This window comes from Crocodylus siamensis, chromosome 10 (genome assembly GCF_052110815.1).
Source record: "Crocodylus siamensis isolate JL-2025a chromosome 10, ASM5211081v1, whole genome shotgun sequence".
Classification (NCBI taxonomy): Eukaryota; Metazoa; Chordata; order Crocodylia; family Crocodylidae; genus Crocodylus; species Crocodylus siamensis.
In genome coordinates this window covers 47,064,740-47,086,946 of record NC_143404.1, presented here as the reverse complement: position 1 = coordinate 47,086,946, position 22,207 = coordinate 47,064,740, and the positions used below count along the sequence as shown (strand labels likewise).

The 22,207-nt window shown below is 45.9% G+C and overlaps 1 pseudogene; it reads left to right on the top strand.

The window, feature by feature from the left end:
• Positions 1 to 12,574, top strand: part of LOC149856551 (uncharacterized) — a 76,409-nt pseudogene extending 63,835 nt beyond the window's left edge.
• The last annotated feature ends 9,633 nt before the right edge of the window (positions 12,575 to 22,207 follow it).

The following is a 22,207-nucleotide window of genomic DNA, read 5'->3' as shown; positions in this document are numbered from 1 at the left end:
CTCCCATGTAAATGTGTTGTCATCTGGTTCCATCTCGGATGCAAATGAGACCTAGGGCAGTTGTTTCACTCTTGTCACCCTTATCTGGAGGGTTTTAGGTGTGTTTCTAATCTTAATCAGTTTTTGTTTAGGTAGAGGAGGGGAAGGGGGGAGATTCTTTGTAAGTCAGACAGTCTGCGTCCTGTGTCAGGGTTCCCCAAGAACACGGAGCTGAGAGGTAACACTCTTTGGGAACTCTCACTTCTTTGGTTGCTTGCCCCATTCTCCTCCGCTTGTGTCCCAAACAGATGGCAATCCTGTGCCACTTTGTATTTTCTACTGATATCAAAATGTGGGGTCCTCTTCCTTTTCTTAATCCTCATCCACTCTTATTTCTTTCTCTTTTAGGTCCCTGGGAAGGAACCAGACATCCCCTGGTACTGGACTCACCAACTTGGAGGTCTCCATCATCACCTCACATCAGCTTCCCAGGTAAGTCTCTCTCTAGGACTCTCCTTCTGTTCCCTTCTCTCTTTCATCTTTTGTCTCTCTCTTATAATCTATCCATATTTCCTCTGGGTTTATTTTGTCTTCTTTCAGGATCTAATTCCGGGCTCCATTCCCCTTTAAATCCTTCCAGCTGTTTCCTGCATCTCTGGCAGCCAGCACTCTCCCCTTGCTCTCCCCATGCACGCAGCTCTTTGTTTTTGTTTCCATCCATGTCCTTCTCTCCTCCATCCAGGTATCCCTGCCCCTTTCTCTCCTTGGGCTCATTGCCAAGATAAGTTCTCTGTTTCCCTTCACTCCCCCAGAGTTCTGTGATGGGGTAGACTTGTTGCCGTATCACAATGACAACTATTTTTATAATAAAAATAAAATATGTTTTAGTAGGTGTTCCACTTTTAGTGTATGATTTGGTTGTTTTTTTTCTAGTTCTAAGATGGCAAACCCCCATCCCAAAATAAGTATTTTTGGGGGGCAAGGGACAGGACTTCTGGTCCCATTATGGCAACTAGGGGGCAGGGCAACTGTCAAGGAGTGGGGATACCCATGTGGCTGGACAGCTCACCAAGACTCATTAAGCAGCCCTCCAGCCAAAATAATTGCCCACTCCTGCTACAAAGGCTGCAGCAGTATTTTTTTATAGGACAAGAAAAGAATGCTGGGTCCAGGTCAAACCAAATTTGTATTCTTTTTGAGTTACAATAGAACTCTCCAGCCTTAATTTAGATACCTGAGTTATGGTTTATACAGGACAGCAGAACATTACCCTACCATTGAGATTCTGGGATAACAAGTTATCAAATATTTAGAGAAAGGGAAAGGTGCAGGAGTGTTGCCCTGAGGGGTCAGGCCAATGCTCAGGATGTCAGTATTGTGCTGTTAGACAGGAGGGTGTGATGTACAATTGCACATGCACACATGAAAATCAATTAAGCATACATACACTCCCTAGGTGCATACACCCCCACTAGGCATACACACTCACACTAGCAACTCAGATACACACACATCCAAAATAACCAGTCTAGGTTCATGCACACCTATCACCAGTTTAAGCCCTTACACAGTACACACACCAAATTTAGAGAGAATCAGTTACCAACACCTGCACATCCAATACACATATGTGGATTATTAATTCATATACCACACACACACAATGATATCTATATATGTATATATATGTGTATTCACTAATTCACACACATACCACCCACCTACACATACACACAGGTGAGTTCCTAAGTTGGGTGTTGTGATGTGTGTGTATGTATGTATGTATGTGCTTGGCGTACTTGGGATTCCTGGGGAAAGGTTAAGGTAAGAAAGTAGAAGTGTAGGGAGTGAAAGTTGCTGGGAGTGAAAGTTACCGGGACTGGATTAGAACCAGTAGACTAGAGGGACCTGGGCTGAAGAACTGAGGCTAGGGAGTAACTTTAGGTTAATTGATCTTAATTGATTAAAATACAATGCCCAAAGCCTGCAGAACAAAAACCGATGCTGGCACAGAGGCTGGGACCAGAGCCAGAGCTACAGGGGAGCTGAAAAGGTAGGTGGGGAGAGGGAAAATAGGACTAAGGGAAAGTGTGGGTGTTGAAGAGGGGCTCTGGGTGTGGGGAGCCAGAGGATGGCTCTGGGGCAGCTAGAGAAGCTGCAGGGAGCGGCAGTAGGTTCTGGGAGCTAGAGAAAGGCTCCAGCTGCTGGAGAAAACTGCAGGACAGCTATGAGGAGCTGGTAAGCTGCATGGGGGGGGAGGAGTACAAAAGGTGAAGGAAGCCTGAAAACAGAGAGACAGACAGAAGAAAATCACAGGAAAAGCTGCAGGAGAGACTGAAAGGCAGCAGGACAGTGGGAAAGTAGAAAAAGGCAGCAGAAAGTCACGGGGAAAAGGCAGTAGGAGTGTGGGGAGCACAGGGAGAGGAGAAAAGCACAGGAAAAGCGGTGGAGAGACTGAAAGGCGGCAGGGGCAACAGAAAAACAGAGAGAGGCAGCAGAAAGTCACAGGGAAAAGGCAGTAGATGGCACGGAAGGCTGAAAGGCAGCAGGCACAGCAGGAAATCAAGGAGAGGCTGAGAGGTGGCAGAAAAGAGGAGACGGAATTGGGAGGAGATCAGGAAACTAGCAAAAGGGGGGGCTGGAGCTGAGAGAGAGAGAGAATGAGACTGTAATTTAATATAGGGAAGGGACTGGAATTAAGTAAAACATGACCCAACTCGGGTTTGCAAATGACAGTGGTTTTATTGAACAGGGGAGATGGTGACACAATGTCTTACTGGTTTCCTTGCATGCGCACACACACACACAATGGCAGCAGGGGTTAGAGAGGCCTGGTACAGGGGCTGAAGTCCACTAAAGTCCAGGAGGAGAGAGACAGACAGAGATAAAGAGAGTCCAAATTATAGGAGGAGGTGTGCAGGTAATATCTACCTATCCCAGGCTGGACGTTGATCCTCGATGGCCAGTCAGGGTCTCCTTCAGTTCAGTGTTGTCCAGAGGGCTTGCCAGCAGGGCCTCTGGGGTGGATAGGTGACATGAAGCTGGTCTGGTCTGGAAGGAAATGACATTCCTGCTGGGTCTATCTTCACTGCCTCTTTTTATAGGGGCAGACCTTGTGTGACGTTAGTGACAGGAGGCTTGCCCAGGCAAGGGTCAGCCCCTGGCATACTGAGCATGCGTGCTCCATGCAGGGATGTGCAGTTTCGGGTGTCTGTAATGGTAGGGTACAATGGTAGAGTTGCTGGTTCTGCGGGGTCTTTTGTCTTTCAAATGCTGGGTTCTTGTCTCTGTTCCTGGGTGAGGTCCATGGTTCCCAGATGAATCGATGCAAGGTGATGGCCCAGTCATTACAGGCCATTCAGTAGAGCCCTGCTACCATTGTATTGCAATCATTCCCAATCACTCTCATTCATCCAGGAAGCAATTTACATGGGAGGGGTACATGAATCATACAGTTGCAACACAGAGGATGCCCAGGCAGAGGATAGAAGATGAAGATTTGACATACAAAATGGAAACTTGTCGTTACTTTAGTCCACTTACACATACAGGCCTAAACCATACAATATCCATATGAAACAATAAAAATCAATATGAAAATGATAATAATACAATATACAACAGTAAAAATCAATACAAAACTAATTTTATACAATATTAGGTTTGTATATTGTACAATTATATTTGTATATTATACAAACCTATTTTTATACAAACCTATTTTTATACCATATAAAACAGTGGATATCCAAAACCAAAAACTTGCTACTAAAATAAAAATGTTAAAGCTTATCCTAAGTCTGAGCTCCCTTATGCTTGTCTATAGGGAATAGAGAGAGAGAGGAAAAGTCAGAAATAGTTGGGGGAGGGGAGGGAATGCATATCTAGCTAGCTAGCTAGCTATATAAGAGAAAGAAAGAGGAAAAAAAAGAAACTGGGGGGGGTTATGTTACACGAGAAGGTCCGATTTAATTCAAACTAAACTTATTTTCAGTCCCTCTGCAGCTTATTGAGTTTGGAGTTTCTAGTGCTGCTGAGTTTGGGGCTAAATATTAAAGTTTCTCTTTTTAAAATAAACTGCCAGGAGCTGCCAGCAAGTTGATAACTTTATGAAGTCATTAAACAGTCAATTGCAAACAATTTTTTCATTGCCATCTTCTCTCCATTTATTTATCTATCCACCACTTCTCTATGTAACACATGTATCCTGACTTACATGCTTTAGTCCCCTCACAGCTGTATATCTGCAAGGGGTAAAGACATGTAGTATGATTTGGGAGGGGTGAAGATGCAAAAGAATTAGGCCAGCGATTCAGCTGCTTCAATACATATAAAGTGCATTTTTGATGGAAGGAAAATTTTAGCAATTGTAAGTGACAGATAAAAACCACTAGGTTGAATCAGGCGTTACTCAGTTTGGGGCCCTATCTTCAGTTCTGACCTGAAGGCCCTACACTATTTCAGTCCCAGGATTTCTGTAACCCTGTCAATGCAGTTCAATGCCACCTGAAACATTCCTTGTTCTCCCAGTCTGGAGGCTCTCCCTATATAGCTCTGCCAGTGCACGTCAGCCATTGTTGGTGGTCAGACATTGTCCACAGTCTCTAGTGGACTTCATGGCATCTCTGGCACTTCTAAGCTAAGTACAGACATTTAACAAGCCTGAGCCTGAATTGATTAAATCTTTGCAAGTCAGTCTAAACTGCACAGACTGAACTGATTTGCAAGTGGATAGATGTTCACTTTTGATAAAGGAAATGCAGGCATATGCTTGCATTGGCTCAGACTAGAAGCTGGGGGGCATCAGAGTCCCTTGTCTTCCACAGTGCTGAGCTGAGGAGGGGCATAGCCAGGCCCTAACAGGCTGCTATGGTTAGGGACAGGTTTAAACCCCCACCCTAGCTTGCGCAGTCCACAGCCGGGGTGTGCCTGGAGGAGGAGGAAGCAGCCTTTGCTACTTGCCACTCAAAGGGCAGGGAGAGTTGGCAGGCCCTGGTCCCCAGCCAGAACTCTGAAGCAAAGTGGAGGGAAGGAGGAGCTGCTTATGTGGAGTGCATGCATCTGTTGATGACACTGGATGAGCATTTCAATATCCCTCTCCCTGCTTCTTCATACTGTCTGCAGTTGTAGACAGGAAATGAGTGCCACTGAAGCCTCTCAGAAGTGCCTCTGCTGTCTTGTTCTTTGGGGTGTGCACAGCCACTTCCCAAAGAGTTGATGAGGACATTGTGACAGTGTAAACTTGTTTGCTACAGGCAGATCTACTGCCACCTTCTTATCCTGCTGGCTAATGCTTCATATTTGCCTAAATCGCACACTGACACCACTGACAGGTCCCATTCATTGCAAACCAGGAAACTTCTCACACCTCTCTCTGTCCCCTGTTGAGCATTAACAGATTATGGGACCAGGAAGCTGCGCTCTAACCAGGCTCAGTAATTGACGCCTAGAAAAAATCACTAGCATTAATCGCTGCATAGTGAAGCTTCATTTGATATAAGGGTTTCAGGGTAGGAGATGCAGTTAGGGGATGCCTGCACCCTGATGACTCTGAAGCAAACCAGCAGGGAGCTTATCAGAACACAAAGCTTATTGGTCTATCAACACAACTTGTTGACAACAAAAGAAAACAAAAGCATCTCTCTCATTAGTTCAAGCTCTTCTTACCTGCAGGGTGCAGGCATCTGCGAGCCATTTGCAAGCCACTATGGCTTCTCCTCAGGAAGAAAGGAGGAAGAGCTGCAGCCCTGGCTGGCTGACAAATATGCCCAGCTGACCTGATGGTTAGTTCCAGAAAGGCCTAATCAGACACTGTTCTGTCTGCCTCCATTCCTGTGAAATTGAAGATACACACATATAAACACTTCTCAGTATTAGCTAATATGGGGGTGGCATGGCCAGATGCTGGCTGGGGTCCATGCCACTGGGGTCCATGCTGTAGGAGAGGGGAGGAAGGTGGCAGCAAGTGGTGGGAGGCAGGCAGGCAGGGGGAAGCCTGAGAGACACTGCTCTGCCCCTGCCAGGCAGACCCCAGCTGTAGTTCCCCACCCCCTTCTCAGCTAGCTGGAGCAGTGATATTGCTCTGGCTGGGGAGGAGAGGGGTGGAGCCAGCCCTGCTCTCTAGAGCAGACAGCCCAGCCCAGGGCTGAAAAGCATCCTGGGATGCTGGGAAACTCTGATTTAACTTAAACCAGGAAGGGGTCTGGAACAGAAGTTTCATAAACTGGTTTGTCCCAAATCAGTTAAGTCTGATACTACATTAAACCAGGTTTATTTTAAACCAGTTTCAGCTGTTTTGAAACTGGTTTATGTGGATTGAACTTATGTTCTGTTAATGGTTTAAAACAGTTTCTGATCACTTAAACTAATTTATGTGTAACTTCTTTCCCTAGCCCTAAGATCAGAAGGGGAAGAACTTTGCTTGGTGTATAGCAGTGGCTCTCAACCTTTTTAGACTCAAGAAATCCCTAGATAGATATGGCAACACTTGGACATTTACTATAAAATAGCATTTCCTGACCCACCGCCCCCACCCCCATCATCCCAGCAGCATTTCCTACCTGAACCTAGAGGAAAGCTGCTTTTCAAATGGCAATGCAATTAAACTGCTGTCATGGGCATGACCCAATGAATGTCAGCACTGGGGAAACATAGCTTGTGATGCGCTGGATGTGACAGCAGCAAATGCTCCGCTACCCAGAGGAACAACCATCCATGTTGATGTCCAACTGTGGGACATCTTTCCTAAGACCTTCCCGAGATAGAAGTCAGGCTGATGGGCCTGTAGTTAGCCGGATCCACTTTCCTCCCTTTCTTGAAGATACGCACCACATTGGCCTTCTTCCAGTCTTCAGGCACTACACCAGAGCACCAAGAGTTTTTAAAAATCCATGCCAGAGTCTGGGCTATGATGCTCGCTAGCTCCTTGAGTACCCTGGGGTGCAGATTGTCAAGGCCGGCTGACTTGAAGGTATCCAGATTCTCAAAGTGTTCCTTTATGAGGTCAGAATTGATGGAGGGAAAGGAATCTCCATCACCTAGGCCTTCCTGTCCCACAGTGGACAGGGGTGTCCCATGGGACTGGTGAAAGACTGATGCGAAGTACCCATTTTGTAGGCTGGCTTTTTCCTGGGCATTGGTCATCAGCTGTCCCATCTGGTTCAGTGGGGGTCCAATGTTGCCCTTGCTTTTCCTCTGGCTCCCCACATATCTAAAAAAGGACTTTTTATTATCCTTGGTACTAGTAACCAGTTGGAGTTCTGTCACAGCCTTGGATTATGAAGAAAATTCGTAATCTCAAGTCAAAACATTTCAACTCAGAAAATGAAGCATTGCTGCTGAGAAACTGTTGGCTGGCAATATTTTAACTTGTTGAAATTACTTAAATTTTTAATACTAATTTAGCAAAACCAAGATAAAATTTCAGAATGTTTCAGTATCACTGCTGTGAAATGCAGTATCTGCATTTTATGTCCAAAAAAGTTTCAAGCAAAAAGAAATGCAAAACTCTAGAACTCTTGGTTCAGAGATGATACCTTTTATTAGACCAATTAAGAAATTAAAAAAAAAAATTCTGCAAGCTTTCAGGTGCATGTGCCCTTCCTCAGGCTTAGGGAAATTTAAAGATAGTAAAAACTCCCCATAGGTAGAAAATAAACTTCATTTTTGTACAGAAGAAGCTGAAAGTAGAAGTCTGTTCCTCTGGGTCCATGAGAATGTCTTTGTGAGTTGCTCCTTGATGTGCAGATAAAGCAGGATTCCTTCCCTGGTGGTGTCATTTCTTAGTTGGTCTAATACAAGGTGTCATCTCTGAACCAAGAATGCTAGAGTTTTGCATATCTTTTTGTCTCAGACCAGCATGGCTACCAAATACATCCCTGAAACAAGGGAAGATGCTGACTTTTTGCTGATTTTGGATTTAAACTTCATTGTTGAACAACAAGAAAAAATGTTACACCTCCCTACCTTTCTGCCATCTGAAACCACCAGGGAAGGAATCCTGCCTTACCTACACATCAAAGAGAAAAGAGTTCTGCCTTTCTTTTTATCTCAGAAAAACACAGCTACCAAATACACCCCTCAACCAAAAATATGCACTCAGCTCTTCTCCTGGCTTGTTTCCCATTCACTTTTTGACTGTGAACCAACCCCTTCACTTTTGTGTCTCGGTTTCCCTTGGTTCTGCCATGTACATCCTTTTTCTTTAAACTTGCATTGAGAGGCTCCATTATTTGATGTCTGGAAATTCCAAAGTGGAACTGAGGTTAAGGGTCTTATATGCAGAAGCATAAAAAACTTCTCAGAATGGAGCAGGGTGGGGGTGCTGACCACTGGAGAGCAATGGGACCATGGGAGGGGCAGGAGGACGGGGAGAGGATTCTTCACTTGAATGGCAGTTGCTGCTGCTGCTGTTCTGCTGTGACCATAGATAGTGAAGCAGGCAGTGGCACAGGCTCTCCCAGGGCTGCTACTATTGCCCCATTCCCCCCCACCCCCAACTCCCACTTGCCAGATGCACTATGGGCATAGGTGGCAGAAGGGGGGGTGCTAATGGGGCTTAGCCCTCCCCAAATGTGGGGCAGCAGTAGGCTGCAAAGAATCCTGGCCAAAGGCTTCCAGCAGCTGCAGCAGGGGTGGGGCAGGCACTGACCAACCAGCGGAATGGGACTGTGGCTCCTCCAGGGGCTCCTGCTACTACATGCACTCCAGGAGGCATAGTGGGTGCATGCCCCCAATCTGTGTGGGGCAGGGAAGGCTTCAGCTGTGGCTGGGGCTGGGGCTGTGCTGGGCTCTTCCTGGTGGAGGAGCATGGTACGCTGGGAGGGAGGCTACAGTTGGGGGAGCAGCTGCACCACCCATGGTCCCCAGAATGATTGCAGCAGCAGGAGCCACCAACCCTCCGCATGCTCCCCAGATGAGCCGTGGCTCTGTCCCATGCCCCACCCCACCCCACTCCAGCTGTGCAGGGCCTAGTGGGGTGGGCACAGGGGTCCTGGAGGTTCCGTCCTCTCCAGCCCAGCAATACAGCTGCGGCTGGCCCTGCTCCAACCCCGCTGAATAAAAAAACTGCCTTAGGAAAATTACTCAGATGCATGGGATCACCATAAATATATAATAACATGAAAGGAATGATATTTTAGTTTAGTGGTTATGTATACTCTTGCTTGACTATTTTTTTAAAATACACATTTCACATTATACCTACACTACAGTAAACTACTACAAGAAAAATACAGGCTATACTGATAGTCTCAAATATGAGTCTAAGCATACCGTTCAAGATTCTTGTAATTAAAATAAGGCAGTAGGCCTACACAATACATCTCAATTTTTTAAAATGATTTCTGAAATATTAAATATAAAAGATAGTGCCTCTAGCCAAAGACTCCAGCTGCAGGTCAATATTTCCCTACTTCCACCCCTACCTGCTTCTCACCCATTATCTTGTGGCTTTTTCACAGATTGGCATTCTTGCATATTGGCTCCTGGGATAAGCCATCTTGAAAGAAGACTCAAACTAGCCAGAAGGCATTCTCTATTTTCCTTGGAGCTCAGTACATAGCAAATGCATTCAGACTGGTGAAACCACCACTATAAGCTATCTTCTATTAGACCAACTGAAATAGTTGAAAAAATTCTTTTTTGCAAGCTTTTGGGTACAAACACCCATTGTTCTAACAAAGGGAGCATCTGCAAGTGTTTTGTGCTCTTTCTGGATGATCCAGGAAGGTGGAGGGAGGGGGTTGTTGACCTGTAGCTGGAGTCTTTGGGTAGAAGCAATGTCTTTTATTAGACCAACTAAATAGTCTCAAAAAAGTTATTATTTGCAGTCTTTCAGACACACACATCCTTTATCAGGCAAAAAAAAAAGAAATTAAAAATGGTGAGGGATATGAAGGATGGTCAGAAATCTCTCAGGTATGAAAAAAGCCAGTCTTTGGCAAACTGTTCTGCAGGAATGCAATTTTAGGAGGGTTACAACCAACAAAAGTAGGTTGTACACCTGTTGGTATCAGATGTTGTGAGAGGGGAAGAGACAACAAACAACCTGGTGGCCTTTTATGATCAGATCACCAGATGACTAGATGCAGGGGTAGCAGTGGATATAGTCTTCCTGGACTTCCAGAAGGCTTTTGACACTGTCTCTCACCCTGTTCTCATTAAGAAACTGGGGGGCTGTGGTGTAGACACCCACACAGTCAAATGGGTCGCCAACTGGCTGGAGGGCCGCACCCAGAGGGTGGTAGTGGATGGGTCCTTCTCAACCTGGAAGGACGTGGGCAGTGGGGTTCCTCAGGGCTCGGTCCTCAGGCCCGCACTGTTCAACATCTTCATCAGCAATTTGGACGAGGGGGTAAAAAGCACCCTGTTCAAATTTGCTGATGACACTAAGATGTGGGGGGACGTGGGAACATTAGAAGGATGCAACAGGCTACAATCTGACCTAGACAGGTTACAAGGGTGGGCGGATGAGAATAGGATGGGTTTCAACACAGACAAGTGCAAGGTGATGCACCTCGGGAGGAACAACCGGCACCATACCTACAGGTTGGGGAACTCCCCTCTTGTCAGCACGGAGGCGGAAAGGGATCTGGGGGTCATCATTGACTCCAAGATGAACATGGGCTGGCAGTGTGGGGAGGCAGTCAGGAAAGCCAACCGCACCTTAGCATGCATCCACAGATGCATCTCGAGCAGGTCCAAGGAGGTGATCCTTCCCCTCTATGCGGCATTGGTCAGGCCGCAGCTGGAGTACTGCATCCAGTTCTGGGCGCCGCACTTCAAGAGAGATGTCGACGGCATCGAGAGGGTCCAGAGGAGGGCCGCTTCTATGATCAGGGGACAACAGGGCAGGCCCTATGAGGAGAGGCTGCGGGACCTGAACCTGTTCAGCCTCCAAAAGAGAAGGCTGAGGGGGGATCTTGTGGCCTGTTATAAACTAGTCAGGGGGGATCAGCAGGCATTGGGGAAGTCACTGTTTCCCCGAGCACCGCCAGGAGTGCCCAGGAATAACGGTCCCAAGCTGGCAGAGGGCAGGTTTAGGTTAGATATCAGGAGGCGCTACTTCACAGTCAGGGTGGCTAGGGTCTGGAACCAGCTTCCAAGAGAAGTGGTGCAGGCTCCTACCCTGGGGGTGTTTAAGAGGAGGTTAGATGAACATCTTGCTGGGGTCATTTGACCCCAGTACTCTTTCCTGCCATGGCAGGGGGTCGGACTAGATGATCTGCTCAGGTCTCTTCCGACCCTACAAACTATGAAACTAAGGTTTTTTTCCTTTCTGTCTCCTTACCCAGCAGATAGAGAGGCACCAACACCAACACAACAATCTCTGGCACAGCAGTTTTGCAACTGCCTGAACCTCTGGGTTAGGGGAAAAATGGGGCAGGGCCTGGGAGGAGGTGGGACTGGGGAACTAGCAATGGCAAGGACAGGGGAGAAGGGGAGAAGCAGCAAGTAACCTTGAGAGGAGGTGGGGAGCCAGGAAGCGGAAGCTCAGAGTGACTCAGAAGGAGGGTAGAGTTGGAGATATGCCCCAGGAGAAATGGGTGAGAGGAGGGTGCCAGCACACAACTGGGGAGAGATACAGCTTGCAGTGAAGAAACCTGCCAGAGGGGGGTGGGGCCAGGAAGATGTGCACGGCTCGCTCCGGGCACTAAGCCCATTGTGAGCCTCAGCAAAGATTGAATCACAAGAAGGAACAGAGCAACCCAGCAGAGAATACTGGAAGTGTTTAAGGCCAAATCAATATTGGCAACACTGGGACTCAGAGGTACCTCTCAGGGCTGAGTAGGGACAGGAGTCAGGCAGCGATGCAAGAACAGACAGGGTGAGACCTGGAGGCAGTCCAGTGGCTGACCAGGGATGGGAATCAGACTGGCTAATTGGCAGTGATTCATCCTAAGGGGCAAGACTGTAGAAGCCATGACAAGAATATATTACCTCAGAGCCTATCTCAGGGAAGGCTGGATGGTAGAACTTTATATTGCGTTTTCAGTTAATGTGTAAAGAAACGTTTTTAAGGCCACACTGTGATAAGCATAGTCATCAGGATGTGGGGCCGAGACCTCAGGCAATTTAAGAAGAGCCGCCAGGATAGGAGCAACTCTCCTCTGCCAGCGAGAGACATGGGTGAGAAGAGATCATCCGTAAAGGGAGAGACTCCTAACAATGATAGCCATTCAAGCCACGGATGTGGTAAGGGTGGGGTAAAGGGGAGGCTGGAGCCCCATGAAGAAATCAGCAGAGAAAGATCCCATGAAGCATCAGCAAGGACTGTATCCCAGCAATAACAACAAGACGTGGCAGGAGAATGAGAACAACTGACCTCGCAAGGGAGTAAGTTGACAGGTAAGAAGGCCTCTGCCAGCTCAGCAAGGGCACCAGCTGCCAGTACAGGTAATGTCCTTACCCCATGCTCCCCACAGCAGGCCACCTCCTCCATGTCCCTAGTGAACCTCGAGCAGGTCCAGGACCCCCCCCCCCATAGGGTCTGGGCACCAGGATGCAATACTGACTCTCTTCTCCCTGCAGCACCGAGGCCGAGACCCGGGTGCAATTCCTGGGTGCCGGAGTCTCAGCTGATCAGAGCCGGTAACATCCGTGCCGGGGGGGGCTACAGCTGCCCCCCTCAGCAGCTTATAAAACTGTATAATATGTACCTATGCCAAATGTCAATCAGGTTGGGGAGGGACATAAAATCAGTGCAGTATTTCCAACCCCACCCTGTCAAAAATCTTGAGACAAACACTTAAAAATCAAGAGATTTGGTATGTAAATCATGAGAGGCTATTTTTAAAGTGTGTGGGGGGGAGGGGTGGTTATTTGTGAAGTTGTGGGGGCTGTGGGTGGGTGTGGGGTTTGGAGCAAAGTTTGTTCTGGTCTGTTTGCCTCCTGCCTTTGCCAGAGCCCTGGGTCCCCTCCCTACCCTGCCCGGCAGTTGGGCAAATTATGTTATGTTAAAAGCTCCATATCTGAAGCTAGGCTGCTCCATGAATGGGCCGCTTGGCATACTTGAAAAATCTTCAGGCCACTTACCTAGCTACCCAGAGCTTTTAAAGCCTAAATTTAGTGCTTTGTGTTTAAAAAAAATGTAGATGTACATTTTTTAAAAAACACAGGGCCCTAAATTTAGGCTTTAAAGGCATCCTGCCTCTGCCCCATGCACAAATATGGGGAACGCACTTCCCCCCTTCGTGCCTCCCTTGGCCTGAGGTGCACAAAGCAACAGGGAGCTGCCCCTCCTCACACTTTCCAGAACTCCTGGACTGCCTGCCTGCCAGTGCCTCAGTCCTCCTCCCTGCCCCAGGCATGCACTGCCCTGGTTGGAGCTGGGTAATGCCATGGCTCCAGCCCTGTCCCAGCCCATTCCCTCACTGCGGGGGCTTCAGTGTGCTCCCCTGCCCAGACTTACCACCATGCACAGAGAGTTCCTCTCTGCTGGGCTGTGCAGCTGCTCCCTGTTCCTGCTCTCTGCTTGGCTTCTGGCCACCAGTGTGCCTGAAGCAGGCCTGCATATGCACATATGCATGCTGGACTGCCTGCCTCTCGTACGGTATGGTGGCATTTCCTGAAGGGCCCTGGGCCATTGCCCACCAAGTCTGGGTATTACTCTGCCTATGAAGCACAGGGCTATCAGAACAAGGTCTAACAAGCTGCAGCTTCATTTGGGATAGGCAGAATTCTAGCAAGTCCTTCCTGTGTGTGAATGGTTTTTAATCTGACCTGTGACTACCCGCATGGTTATATCCCAAAGGCAACCCTTCCATTTTCTGACTTGGACTTTCACACCACCATAGGCTGCCCTTAGAGAATCCATCCTGAATTTACAACAAGCACAGGAACAGGAACAGGAAATTGGTGTATATCAGGAACAGGCCTTTGAATCTTTGTATGAATATTCATGAGGTAATTGTGGTAGCTGAAAAGTTGGCTTCTTCTACTGAAGGCAGAGGAAGAAATGTGTCATTGCTATGGGCTTTGGGACACCTTGGGACAAAATCAGCTGTAGAATTTGTTCAAAACCCAGTGGCTGCCATATCAGCATGACAGTCAGGATTTGAAGCAGAAATACATGCCAGTGAAACATTAGTCTTTGAATTGCTATGATGGAAGCTCTCGGCCAGTATTAATCCACTGCTTCATCTCAGGTCAAATGGGTTGTTTTGTTTTTAAAGTTGGAACAGAATTACTTCAGTATTTTATTAAGCAAGGGGAAGCTCTTGGGTGGAAATCTGCCTTCTTCATTAAAAAGATGCTTCCAGATTTTTTTTGCTTGGTCTGCATCAAATCTGGCTGGAGTGTGAAAGGTGAATGTTGGACATAATTGAAAATAATGTCTGATTTTTTATTTTCTTATTCTTTTTTTTAATAGAAATAAAATAAAAGTCAAGGAAAGCTGACACATTTATGCAAAAATATTCATTTAATCAAACCCTCTATTTTCAGTTTTTTCTTCTAATCAACAAATTTCTGAACAGCCCTACCCTCGACATGTAAGTAATTCTTTATGAGCACCTATACACATGTAGTGAGGCTGCTCTGATGTGCTGTAATTACTTGATTAATTGAGTCTGCTAGAACATGGTAATTACTGCCCTCCAGCAGATTCCAATATCTTTTACATTAGGACCCCTGCACTGAAAAATGATGACGGGGTGCTTTAACTAAAGCTCATTTGACAAGCTTTAATTAAAGCACCCTGCCACCATTTTTTAGCACGGGAATGCTAATATATGAGACAGTCCAGGCACTTTAATTAGAGTGGTTCTCAGGGCATTTATATGCATGCTCCAGGAACATGGGAATTACTGCACTCCCGCAGACTTCAGCATCTTGTATATTAGCATGCCCAGGCTGAAAAATGGTGGCAGGGGTGCTTTAAATAAAACTCCTTTGACAATCTTTAGTTAAAGTTCCCCTGCCAGCATTTTTCAGTGCAGAGGTGCTGATACATGAGACGTTCCAGGCATTTTAATTAGAGCAGCACTTTAAATAAAGCTCATTTGACAAGCTTTAATTAAAGCATCCCTGCCAGAATTTTTCAGCATGGGGATGCTAATACATGAGATGCTGGAGTCTGGAGCACAGTAATTATCATGCTCTGATGTGCTGAAATTACAGCATGTTGGAGCAGCTTCTCTGTACATGTATAGGCACCCTTAGAGTCACTCTAATTAAAGTGCCCCCTCTCCCTCCACTCCCAGAGCACATGTATAAATGCTCAGTGAGGACAAGGAACTCATAGATTCATAGATGTAGGGTCAGAAGGGACCTAAGTAGATCTACAAGTCTGACCTCCTGCCCTGGGCAGGAGAGAATACTGGGCTCATATGACCCCAGCTAGGTAACTGTCAAGCCTCCCCTTTGTCGTGCGCTGCAGAGTTCAAACCTGAGGCACTGTGTAGAGGTTTGTTTTGCCTTTAAGAGAAGGAGTAAGATTTTCTCTAGCTATGGGTCACGGAGTCTGTTGACCGCAAGCTAGGGTACAAAATTTATGAGTTGTAGTAAAGAAGCTTTTATTTTTGTTTACTTACACGCCGATGATGGAGACTCGTAGGCACAGCAGCTTGATTAAACACTTTCTGTTTCAGCTATTTAAGTTACAAGCAGACTGCTAATTCTCTTTTCATCGACGGATCGTAAATCGGATCAATGCGCAGGGGAAGGGTCAAGCCGGGAAATTCAGTGGCGGACAAGCAGTGTCACGGTTGGCCAGACCACGACAGACAGGATTGTTTGATTGAGTCCTAAAATGGCCGGGTTTGGGCTGGGCACGGTTTTTAAAGCTTTCACCCTTTCTCTCCCCCCATCATTGTTGACGTCAGATGGTATGTTGTTTTTTCGTGCCCCTTTCTAGTAAGGGGGGTGACTGGGTGAGAGACTTTGTGCTTATGGCACTACAATCAGGAGGAGTACAAGACACCCTTAAAGACCCCCAACGTAGGAGCCAGCACCACTTCCTTTGGAAGTTGGTTCCAGATCCTAGCCATATTAACTACATATTAACTACATATTATTTGTGTTATGGCACTACAATCAGGAGGAGTACAAGACACCCTTAAAGACCCCCAAGGTAGGAGCCAGCACCACTTGCCAGTGCCTTCTAATGTCCGGCCTAAACCTACTCTCAAACAACTTATGGCTGTTATTCCTTGTTACTCCAGGAGGTGCTTGGAGGAACAGGGTCTCCTAGTCCCCCTGGTAAGTTTATAGATAGCCACCAGGTTCCCTCTCAGCCTTCTCTTGTGAAGGCTAAACAGGTTCAGGTCCCATAGCCTCTCCTCATAGGGTCTGCCCTGCTGTCCCCGAATCATGTGAGTGGCCCTCCTCTGAACCCTCTTGATGTTGGCCACATCTCTCTTAAAGCATGGCACCCAGAACTAGATGAAGTACTCCAGCTGTGACTTGACCAGTGTCACATAGAGGGGGAGGATCACCTCCTTGGCCCTACTTGTGATGCATCTGTGGATGCATGACAAGATGCAGTTGGCCTTACTGACTGCGTCCTCACATTGGCACCCCAGGTTCATTTTGGAATCGATAATGACTCCAAGATCTCTTTCTTCCATTGTGCTTTCAAGAAGGGAGTTCCCCAGCCTATAGGTATGCTTAGGTATGCTGCCTAAGCCCTGCACTTGTCAGTATTGAATCCCATTCTATTCACATTCGCCCACACCTATAACCTGTCCAGGTCCAGCTGTATCCTGTCCCTCCCTTCTAGCATGCCCACCTTGCCCCAAATCTTGGTATTGTCAGTGAATTTAAACAGGATGCTTTTCACCCCTCATCCAAGTTGCTAATAAAGACATTGAATAGTGCAGGCCTGAGGACTGAGCCCTGAGGGGACTCCACTGCCCACATCCCTCAAGGTCAAATATGACCCATCCACCACCACTCTCTGGGTGCGGCCCCTCAGCCAATCTGCGACCCACCTGACTGTGTAGACATCAATGCCACAGTTGCCTAGCTTTTTAATGAGAATGGGGTGGGAGACAGTGTCAGAAAGCTAGGCGACTGTGGCATTGATGTCTACACAGTCAGGTGGGGACTCAGTTAGAATTGGGAAAAAATCTATGTGTAACAAGTTTCAGATTTAATCAGTAGCTTTGTTTTGTATATTGCCAAGAATTGGTTACATGCAGCTGACAACACTGGCATTCTGGGGGTCAGCATATACAACTTCAGAGTCCTGTTCTTCTCCCTAGCCTCCTTGCTGGGGTCTGATCCAGCCATGATTCCCCCTTGGTTATCCTCTAGCCTTTCTTGGAGCCTGGGTTCCTCTGAATGCCATTGAACACACTGGAAGCAACTTTACTTTCACTTCACTTGTACATCTGACAAGGAGAGGGAGATAGCAGCTGACCTTGCCAAGCAAATTGTCCATTGAGATCAGAAAGAATGGCAATGAAGAGTAATAACAAAGAGAAATACCCCTCACTCCTAGAAAGCTGTAAGGCTTTTGCTTTGTTTTATACCCTTATTTTTATGCCAGGAAAATTTTCTAGGTCTGCTTTTGGGAAAGTGACAAATCTTCCCAAGTCCACCATTTCCAGCAATGGAATGGGCTTTATCATCACATAGCAAATAATCTCTTAGCAAGTCCAAAGCATGTTAAATCAACTCCACTCCATGCTCTACATCTCACAGTATTGTAGATTTGGGGCCTTTCTTTTTTCACCAATCCATCAAAAACTAATTCTAAGTCAGGGAAACAGATGGAACATTCTGTGTAGTAGGCAGCACTGTACTGGGATAAATATACATCAACTGTTTCAACTTCTCCTGGACACACACTCTACTTAAACCATACCTTTTCTCCCTGGCAATATTCCACGAGAAGGTAACAAATAGCACACAGTTACTGTGACTGTTATAGTACAATCTGATTACTGGAGTAGATTGCAAATCTCCAATGACAAGGTAAGAACTGACTCGAACATTTTCCCCTGAATTGAACCAAAACATTTTGTTAAAATTTGGAAAAGTTATTCACTTTCTTTCTCCTCTATCTTGTGGAATGTGTGTTTGTAATGTTTGAAGTCACCTAATTGACCTCAGTTTTGAGTCCCAAGTAAAGCTAAGTCTTGTTTTTAGGTTTCTGACTGGCTAATAAAGCATCAAAGACCAGACCCTCCATTAATTTGACCCCAGAAGTAGCAGTCTAGGAAGGAAAAAAATGCACAAAGAATAAAAGCCAGAGAACTTCCCATCCCAATTCTTGGACCACACGGGTTCAGCTGTGTTTGTGTCAGCAAAGCATCCAGACCAAACCTCTTAACCTTTTCATGTTCCTTGTCCCCTCAAGCATAATAGATACCTTGGCATTCTGGTCCAATCCAGTGATGGCAAAATATCTTCTGAGGGTCCTCTTGTAACAAGAAACCTTTTTTTTTTGCCTGCCCCTCCCCTCCTCAATGTGAAGGCCCTCCATATGGCAAAAGCCCCTTTTGCAGCATATGTCCCCTTTTGGGGATGCTTTCAGTTTTCTTCCTTCCTCCCTCTTCTTCTATTGTATTATTATTTTTATAGAATATAAGGTGTACTTGTAATAAAAATATAGTTTGTAGATGCTTTTATGGGTATAAAATTGGTCTATTTGTTGTATGTGTCATGGCATTTTACCCTTTTATGTTTTGTATTATATGCTTTTTAACTTTTTAACAAATGTACTTTAAGTTTAAAAGTTGTACCATGTAACAATGTTAGCAAGGGTGGGAATCAAACAGTGGCTTCTCTGTATTGAGCAGGTCCTTGAATGAATTATGATTGACTGCTTAACACAATAGCTAGCCAGGATAACAAGTTAATGAGCAGCAATTAACACCCATGAAACCACAGACTAACAAGAGAAAAGGATCAATACAGAGCCAGGAACTCCCTAAAACTTCACTGTTAAAGGTACAGAAGTCCCAGTTTGAACTAATCAATGCAGAAGACTTACTCTTGAGACTGAATACCCACCCCAGTCAACCACTCCCAGAGCCCTATTCATCATAGCAGTGAATTAATCAAATTTCATCAACAGACTCCCAAGACTGCACATACCTGCGGACATGACCTCTGGGGCTGACAGCTGCCATCTGGCAACCACCAAAGGGGACGTCCTACGAGATCAATGACCCCTGGACCGGGTAAGCCCGAAAACTGAGAAGTCACCAAAGTCTCCCAGAGAGGGATAAAAGGCAGTGAAGAATGACCCCCAATGGCGCCCTCTTTGACCTGACCAGCACCCTGCCTACTCAGCCAGAAGGACCAGCTGGCAACCCCGTTCTGAAGCAACATTCCACTGAAAGAAGCCTCAACTGGCCATCAACGGTGGACTCCAGCACTTGGGAATAGGTATATCTTGATATCAGTGCTTAGTGTTCATAGCTAGCTACTGTGAGTGTGTGTGTGCATGTGAATGTTTGTGTTTTTGAGGGCATCAGCCCCAAGGTTTATGATCTGACTTTTGCATTCATCTAATAAACTAGAATTTCATAATGATCCTGTGAGTTGGTCCTTTGTAGCCAACACTCTGATATTTTAATAGTCAACTCCACTCTGGGAACACCAGAGCCCTGGTTAATCACTGGGCTCAGGGCTAAGTCAGATCAAAAAACATTCATACATGGGAATGATTTGCTTGAATTCTGCCTATTCCAAATGGAGATGGAGCTTATTAGATCCTGTTTTGACAGCAATGTGCAGCCCCTGCCTGGCCTCAAAAGCCCAGCACAGTCCCATGTCCCATAGTGCATCTAGCAAGCAAGAGGTCAGGGAGGGGTTGAATGGGCAGTAGAAACAGCCATGGGAGAACGTGTGCCACTGCCTGCTCTACTGCCTATGTCTCCACTGTGTGTTGGACACCAGGCTGTTACACTAAAGATGAAGTTGGCACATGGATCATCTATACACATGATAGAGCAGACTCAATTAATCGAGTCTTCTGCGAGTCTGCTGGAACATCTAATTAGTGCACTCCCACAGCCTCAACATCATATATATTGAGCACCCCTGCATTTCAAAATGGTGGCAAGGATGCTTGAACTAAAGCTCATTGAATAAGCAACCCCCACCACCATTTTGAAGCATGAGATGCTGGATACATGTGATGCTGCAGGCACTTTAATTATAGCAGCTCTCGGAGCCACTCTAATTAAAGCACCCACCCCTCCACCCTGGAGCACACCTATGTCTTTCAAGCTCAGATGAGCCTCCACACCTGAAGCAGTGTTGTGGACACCTTCTAGTACACATCCAACAGCATAAAGATTGAAGGAAAAGAACACTAACTAGTAAATTTGTTCCCATATCTGTTTGCATATGGACCTACTTTTGATCCTCTTGGATCAAAAATGTAAATCAACCCCATCCAATCAGATAGATCCCTAATCCCTCATTTCTACAGGCTTAAGAATAGTTCAACATTTGTATCAGACAACACTAGCCATAGTATTCAGGAACAAAAACCAGTGGAGCATAAGGAAAGATAAGTAAAGCAAATTTTGTACTGCTGTGTAGCCCTCCCTTTAAAGATATCCCAATGGACATCCATTTGGGTAGGAGGATAGTAACAGAAAATGGCTTTCAGATTCATAATTGGTTCAAAAGTCAAGCCTGGCCTGTCAGGGAACAGGAACAGCTCCATGTCCCAGGGCAGCGAACTACTGGGGCAGCAGTGTGATTGGCTGCCACACATCAGCCCAGAACATGTATGGGGAAAAGCAGTGTTTTCATGGGTGACTTCAACCTTGGAGACTTTGATTAACATCTCATTCAGCCAGCAGAAAACCCCCTTTAGATTTTCTAAAAATCACACATAAGCATTTCTTAAAACTAAAAAGCTTGCAGTCAACACAAGATAACTCCATATTGGGCCTCACTCCAATGAAGAAAATCTAATCACTGACCTAAAATTTAACAGTTGACTACATGTCAATAATGAGTAGAACTGCCTGGCATAAGCTGATCTAGAATTTTGAAAAGTGGGATGCAGATGGTCAGGTGCATTGTCACCTATAAAACAAGAGATATTTTTCTCTAGTTAAAAATAAACTTGAAGCTTTACTAATATGCCAGGGACCTAGGTCTGTATTAGTCAATTTAAGATTGAAACAAAAACAAATATAACTTAATTGGAATGAGTTAAAAATTGTCTGCAGGACTGTAGACAAGGAGTTTCATTCCCAGGAGCAGCTAAGAGCAGAATTACAGAACAAGGGATAGCTTGAATGGTAGAACATCATGCACATTAAAAAGAAGAGAGGGTCATTAACCTGGGTGGAATGAAGAGTTTAGGAGGGATCAGGTAGATTACTGTAAAATAATAAGCCATAAAGTCAAGTGACACCCCGAGCACTGCCTGACTAGAAATGCTGGTGCCACTGTCAGGCAGTTGGTTTTAAACATTGGATGAACAAGGGATCAAAGGAGGATGCAACTGCACCACTACACCCTCTCCCCCCACCACCTTGGATCCATCCCTGCCACCTGGTTACATTTACCTTGCTCAAGTCTGGTGTCCATGTGCAAGACAGGCATCAGAAAGAATTCAAAGGAGGGGCAAGAAAATGATCTAATTGTTGAAAAATAAACTTCACAAAGTGAGCTCAATTTATCAAAGAGAAACTTTTTCAAAGAGCATTTGAAATGTTACTTCATCATTGCTTATAGGCTATTCATACACAGTGAGGGGATTTTCAACTGTGCTGACAAAGGCATAGTTAAATCCCAAGGCTGGCAGTTAAATAAATTCAACCTTGATATAAGACACCTTCACCTGGAGTCTTTAAGACAGGATTTGAGAGATTTTCTAGAAGATTTGATTTAACCCAGCATCTAGGAAAAAAATGTTGGCTTCTGTGTGCAGAGGGGAAGGGAAGGGGCTGGAGAGTCATATAGTCAAAGAGTCATATAAAAGTAGGACTGGAATGGACTTTGGGAAGTCATCTAGTCCACCCTTGCCCAAGACAGGATCACCGCCAACTAAACATATAGTAACAGGATGGGGAAAAAAATTCCTTCCTGACCCTACATTTTGACCAGCAAAGCCCGGAAGCCTGGGATAACAAGGTACCATCTACTCTGTGCTGCAATAAGGGGACCACAAATACAACTCCATGCAACATACATCCTAACTAGAAAGCTAGAACTCCCCTTTCTGTGATCCTATTCCCTCTGTAAACTTATCCAAGATCCTTAACTAGGGTTTATCTTCTGCCCTTGGAATCTGTAAATGCGTTCCCTC